Source organism: Acipenser ruthenus, chromosome 20, assembly GCF_902713425.1.
Source record: "Acipenser ruthenus chromosome 20, fAciRut3.2 maternal haplotype, whole genome shotgun sequence".
NCBI classification, from domain to species: Eukaryota; Metazoa; Chordata; class Actinopteri; order Acipenseriformes; family Acipenseridae; genus Acipenser; species Acipenser ruthenus.
This window is the reverse complement of record NC_081208.1, coordinates 5,293,753-5,300,910: the sequence shown is the minus strand read 5'-3', so window position 1 is coordinate 5,300,910 and position 7,158 is coordinate 5,293,753.

The following is a 7,158-nucleotide window of genomic DNA, read 5'->3' as shown; positions in this document are numbered from 1 at the left end:
AAATATCGCAGGCATTCCATTGGGGCATATATATATATATTAAACTTAACTATGTGGTAACCCATTTTAAAGCTGCCATGTTCCATAACCATGTTTATATAATGCACACACTATCAGAAGCCACACCTTGTTGATAGTCCATTTTATTTAACAACCCCAACTGTACTTTTACATGACTGTAATTGTTGTTTCACATCAACCATACACAGTGTATATTACAGTATGGTGTGGTTTGGTGCTCAGGGAACAATGATTGAAAGGTCACAGCTGCGTAAGGTACTCCTCTCAACAACAAACACCCTTCGACGCAGACAGGCACTGTGACACAGCGCAACACTGACACACTGTGGTGAAAGGACGCACTGCAGCACAGGTGCAACTATTGCAGGTATAGGCACAGATTCACTGAGCTGTGGCTCTGGGACTAGGTTTGCTCCTCTTGTTTAAATTATTCATTTTTAAAGTCTAATACACACTTGTCAGACAATATGCTTGACATTCAGATCAAAGAACAGACACACCAGTTTCTACTGGTATAATTGGTCCGATGCTGTACAAATAAATACTGGTGAGATGGAAATTGGAAAATCCCTATAAAAAAATCATTTTAATGATGCTATATGTGAAATCTCTATATCTTTGTATGTCGCCTTCATGCCATTTAAAATAGCAGTAGTATATACAAAGTGCTGAGGCAGGTCCAGCTGTGCGCCTGTCTCTCGCTCTCTGTTGCTATATAACGGCTAGTTTCAGATCCCTGAAAGCAGGGAGCCTGGGAGGGAGACTTCAGTCTAAATGTCAGCGTGATCGGACGATAGCTCTCATCTCGCTCCGACCTGGGGAGACCTCATTCAGCCCGGCACGCTGCTCACGGCTTGGGTCGTGAAACCTCAGCCGACAGTCAGACCCCCGTTCTTCAAAGAGAAACTTGAGACAGGGAGACCTTTTTACCAAATATGAAGCAGCTTTAATTTTAAAAGCTTAAAAACAGCCAGAGATATTCTCGGGTGTTATATTAATAACTATGGGCTTTAAATCTTCAGGTTTTCTTTTATTCAATTAATAAGAGCATACAAAGATTGATTAATCCATGAATCAATTACTTGATAATTAGATATTCTACACCAAATTGCTCTGTAAAAAATACTTTTCTTTTTTTTTCTTTCTCTGAGTGGTTCTGATTTCTGTTGCTCACAAATGTTTCACTAACTCTCCCTTTATCTGACTTTGAGCTTGCCGGGAGAATCCTAAACACCAGGACGGACCTGCCTGCCTAGTTCCATTCCAGTCACGTGAGTGTGACTGGTCAACTCTGCTAGCCCCGCCTACTCACTTAAAATTACATTTGAAGCTACATTAAACAACCGCGGTCGCTACATTTTAAAAAGCTAATAAAGGAAATGAGTAAATCTGACACTAAAATGCAATGCTGTGCTCTATCCAAGAAGGCAAAGTGTTTTCCATGCCTTCTTCGTTAGACTGCTTCGGCACATTAACTGTACTATGACACATTGATATTCTTTTATTGATTATACGTGTGTTGTTTAATTAACACACTTTATTGATTGCGCATTACTTTGATTAATAATTGGTTTAATTGTTCTTTTATTGCATCTGAACGGGAGTTAAAAGGACCGTAGTAAACGTAAATACGAGAGCTTACTTTAAAAGCAATACATATCATATTTAACTCGGCTGTTTTAACTGGTATATTTAGCTGCATATGTGGAGGTGTGTACCGTAGATGCTTAAGTTATCCCATCAGAATCCTGTGTAAAGCTCGGGACTTTCCAGGGATAATGAACTCATTCATTCCCACCATTCCTCTTGACTCCTGTACTGTCGCCCGAGCACGTTCAGGAATTACCCTCCGCCTTAGGCCACACGGACCCAGCTGCTCCAGAACTAGCAATCTCTGCCAAAGAGCACCCTGAAGCCATGCTTGAGCCAGTCCTGTGTTTTATAACCTCTGTCAGGGACCTCCTTTTCTTCTTTGTAGGGCTAACACTAGGAACTCTCTGCATTTGTATTCGCGAGCTTTCCTTGCTAGGTGGTCTAGAAAATATTAGGTAAAATGAAGCACTTCAAATTGCATGGTCTACTGCATCCCACTAGGGTGCAGAGTTCAGTATCACTGACAAGACCACAAACAGAAAACAACGCTGTGATGCACCAGAGCACGGGTGGGTAGGCCCTTCCTGACCAGATCTCTGCTCCAACCATGTTCTTAATTGTTTAATCAAAACAAGTGAACCTCCACCCCTGTCTTAAAGCACGTCATACTTCATTATACCCACAAAGCCTGGTGCAGAATAGCTCTCCAGGACCAGAGCAGATACATTATACTGGGTTGACATTTATCATTACAGTTGCAAGTATCCTGGCTTACACGATGCTTTTAATAAGCCTTTTTGCTGAAAATTGTAAAACTGTACGGGGTACATATATGCATTATAAAGTATAGCACACACAGGAAACTTAACATGGTACAATATATGTGCAGTTTAAAAATGAAACCAAATGGAACAGTACAGTATTTTATAAACCAGTAAGTGATGACTATTGACTTTTTTAAAAGCTTGTAAACCCATTCAGCTGAATACTTGCATTCATTTATTTATTGATTTTAGTTTTGCTGCTTGTGAATTTAGTAATCATGACATGCAAGGTGAGGGACACTGGTCCTGGCTAGAGTCAGCCATGATGCAACCATTCCAACTAGGTCACCTGACCTGCCATTCAGTCCAGGGCCACCCTCCAGCAGAGACATTTCAGCTTAGCCAGGCTCTAACCCAGGCCTCCGGAGGTGAACGAGGCTGCTGTGTCACCCATCAAGCTGTTAAACTGAAACATAAAGTCTTCACGTCGAGAGGGAAACCCTCTGCACATCACGAAATAAGGCAGACTCACTTAGCAGCCAACTTTGCTGAAACTATTTCACCTTTTATATTTTGACTGTATTTAACACTGAAGACATTGAGAAAGACCACTGTCGAGTGTTTGACAGTGATGTAAATCAATAGCACTTCTCTTTGGAGTACAACAATTTTGCCCCCGTTTTTATTTTGTCAAGAAGAACAACCTTAACATTGGACAACTGAGGAGGCTGTGTGGTCCAGTGGTTAAAGAAAAGGGCTTGTAACCAGGAGGTCCCACATTCAAATCCCACCTCAGCCACTGACTCATTGTGTGACCCTGAGCAAGTCACTTAACCTCCTTGTGCTCCGTCTTTCGGGTGAGACGTAATTGTAAGTGACTCTGCAGCTGATGCATAGTTCACACACCCTAGTCTCTGTAAGTCGCCTTGGATAAAGGCGTCTGCTAAATAAACAAATAATAATAATAACTCCCAAGAATCAACTCAGAAGCCACTCAGTGAGTTTTTTCTTGCTATCTTTTCTAATAACCGGTGCAGACAGAACGCGAAGTTGACCCAGCTTGAGTGTAGAATGCATGTGTACATGGTGTAATGAACCCAGCTTGAGTGAAGAATGCATGTGTACATGGTGTAATGAACCCAACTTGCATGTAGAATGCAAGTGTACATGATGTAATGGACCCAGCTTGCGTGTGGAATGCATGTGTGCGTGGTGTAATGGACCTAGCTTGCGTGTGGAATGCATGTGTGCGTGGTGTAATGGACCTAGCTTGCGTGTGGAATGCATGTGTGCGTGGGATTAATGGCTTGTGTTGGAATCTCACCACTCTGCAGTGATGCCATGCCTCCACGGGGAGCTTAGGTGTATTTTGGCAGCCCCGTGCCCCCGCTGAAGGGTGTAAATTACATGATAAACACACTCCCTTCCAGCGGCTGTCCACCCAGCCCCCCCCCCGCACACCCCTCTCGCTCGCATTCCTCTGTTATGATTTCATTTTCTGGGCATGCCTGGGCACAGACCCTCCTGGAAGAGACACCAGATTCCACAGACATCATCCTTGCTAGAAAGAAAGACATTACTAACCTGTTATCTAGTTTCCAGGGCAACCTTCCTGTTTAAAGAAAAGCTGCACATTTCCCCAGCTATTCTTCATCTAATCCCATCCCTTATTAAGAAAACAACTCTTTGTGATATCATTATAATACCAGTGTATAATCCCAAAGAAACCCTTAGCAAGACCATGCAGGCTCAGCAATATAGTACCAGGCATGGCAAAACGGATATACAACAAATACTGCACAGTGGCCCTTCTGCTAAAGAAAATCACTGGTACAGATATAATGCAATGGATCACTGGTGTGTGTGTTTTACCACTGTGATAACACAGAACCACTAGCAGTGCCACTACTACACTGCCACTGAAGATCGTGTGGTAAGAGGGTAGCTTTAACAAAGCAAGTTGCTAACAAAACTTTAGTTCATAAATCAGGACTCTCCACTTCAACATGGTAAATGACCGCAGAACACATTGAAATCGAATGTCTCGCTTTATAAAACATCGCTCTAACTTTAAAATGATAAATTAATCGGTGTTATCAAGGCCTGTCTCTCTCTCTCTTTATCTTTCTGTTGGTTTAAAGTGGCTAGTCTCAGATCCCTGGGAGGGAGACTCCAGATTTAGTTGTTTAACACAAGTCAAGGCACTGTTTACCAGTGTCTAATCGCAATAAGACTAGGCCACCTACTAGATGGTAATGGCCTCCATTTAAGTGATAGTGGCCATTGATAAGGATAACATTTGGTAAGTGACGGCGATGGGAGTTATGCTGGAAACATTAAAGGAGAGGCACAGAAAAAAAATCCCAAGCTGATAACAATGCAGCACATTGTTAATAGACTTGAGTGTGTCAAATAGCCCATGCCTGAGTAGCCCTTGTGAACCCACGTCTTGCTAAGTGTAAATCAACACAAACTCTAAATCATTAAGTGAGGAAATTGTTAAGCAAACAGTGACATACTGGGAAAGCATTTTGATAGCGAGAGCTGGGCTCTTATTAGTGGATTCATGCTATGACAATGACTGCAAATATCTCAAGGCAAAGAGCTATTATTTGGAATAGTTTTTTGAAGTCCAGGGCGCACCACGCATGCTGATGAGGAATCATGAAGTGCCTTCAAGTCAGACACCTGGGAAGTGCAGAGCAGCCAGGAGAATCAAAGCAGTGGATTCTGTCAGTTCTCAGGTAGATCAGCGACTTCTAAAGCATTCCTGTGCAGCGGGAAGCCCAGGGAACAGCACACTTTGCTCTCCTTTTGGAACTGAGATCATTCTGGCTTGACATTAAAGAGACAGTAATGTGCTTCGGAATAGGGGGAGAAAATGCTGAGAAGCCGTGTCTATATATATATATTTCAAGTGAAGTAATCTCGTGCAGTTTGGGCGATCCAATACTAATAACTTACATTAAATCACAAAGAACTACGATTAAACACATTTTTAAATTTTTTATGCCGTTTTTGGAATTTTGATGACTCCTTAAGGGTGACTGGTTGTTTTTGTTTAAATGATCATTTTTACAATAGTGTGTAAGCGTTGCCCCCTTAGCAACCAGTGCAACAAAACAGTCTCCCTCCTTGATATTGGGTTCACAGCGATATGACAGAATGCTGCTGACAGGCTGTGAAAAACCATCAGTAATAAACACTACATTCCTTTGTGTGGCTATCATACTGTACAGTGACTTAAATGGACTATAATATAATTGCCTGAAAGTCCACGATAATAATGCTTGTTTAATGCAAATGTTTTTTTAAACTGTGACCCATTGATTTCACAGTATACATGCAAACCTACCAGTATGGTGCAGCAGCTAAACAAGTCCCCTTCCTTACATTTTTTTGTTCCTTATCCAACTTTCTCACGCAAGAGGTTTAAAAAGAAATGAAGGGACCATTTTGGACTGCTGCACCCTGACACATGCTGGTAAGATCTCATGTATACTATGAAAGCAGTTGCTTTATTGATTACACTGTGTAACAATTTATTTTTATTTTTTTGTTCCTGGGTAGTAAGTGTTATTTCCTAATTGCTTATGCCTCAAAAGTATAGAAAATGGCTATTATTCCCCACAAACTTTGCTTTTGTGACCAGGACAGCGATATTTTGAAATTTACCTATTTTCCAGAACATTCCAGATAGATTCAGTGCTGAGTAAACTTGGAGTAACTTCTAGAACTTTCTAGAACTTTCCAGTAATATAAATAGTAGTATAAATACAGGGGCCTTAAGCCCACCAGTTCAGTTTAGTTCCAGCTGCCTAAGTGGATACATATCTGCATTTTTCTGAGATGGCATCAAGGTCATAGGAGACTTCAAAATGGTGGCATTCCTGATGGGTCTCTGTCACAAAGACGGCCAGAGTGGGTGGCGTTAGACCAGAAGCAGGAAGGAATACAGAGACGGTGGTTGTGATGAGCTGAGTGCAATGGCTGCACTCAGCGTTTATTTAACAAATAAAAGGGTTGTAAACAGCACAAAACAGGACACGGCACTGGTAGCCAAAAGAAACATATAAACAAAACGGACTAAACACTTAACAAACGGTGCACGGAGACAAACAAACACGGTGAGTACAAACAACTATTATATTCACGATCTTACTTTCTTATTTTAACTCTCCTTCTCCACACCCGTTCTCCACTCCCGAACACCTAACCCCCAGTGAGTGAAAATGTGTCTCTATATATACTGTTGTGCTGGGATTCAATTACTAATTAATTATTCACTTGAATCCCAGCACGTGAATTAATTCTGTGCAACCCCGTGCTCACATATACATTTAACCAGCACGTGAAGTGATGTGCCATCCTCGTGCCTAAATACAAATCTACACTTTTTAAATACACGTGAAACACAGACCCGTTTATATCCCGTGTACCAATCTATACACCAACATTTACACACGCAACATACAACACATAACACAAATGCACACAGGGGCGGGGCGCTTTGCCACAGTCTCCAAGGCGGTTTTACCAAGTTTCCCTGCTATCTTTGCCTTTGGGACAGCAGGGACACCAAGGCGCACTACCACAGGCGGGACTGGCCACAGCGGACTGAGTTCTCTGTGGGGAGGAACAACGTCAAGTGGGAGCCACTGGTGGACCCCCGGAAGGTGCTGATGCCACCACTGCACATCAAATTGGGCCTTATGAAACAATTTGTCAGAGCTCTAGATAAGGAGTCGGCAGCCTTCAAGTACCTTCAAGACTTCTTCCC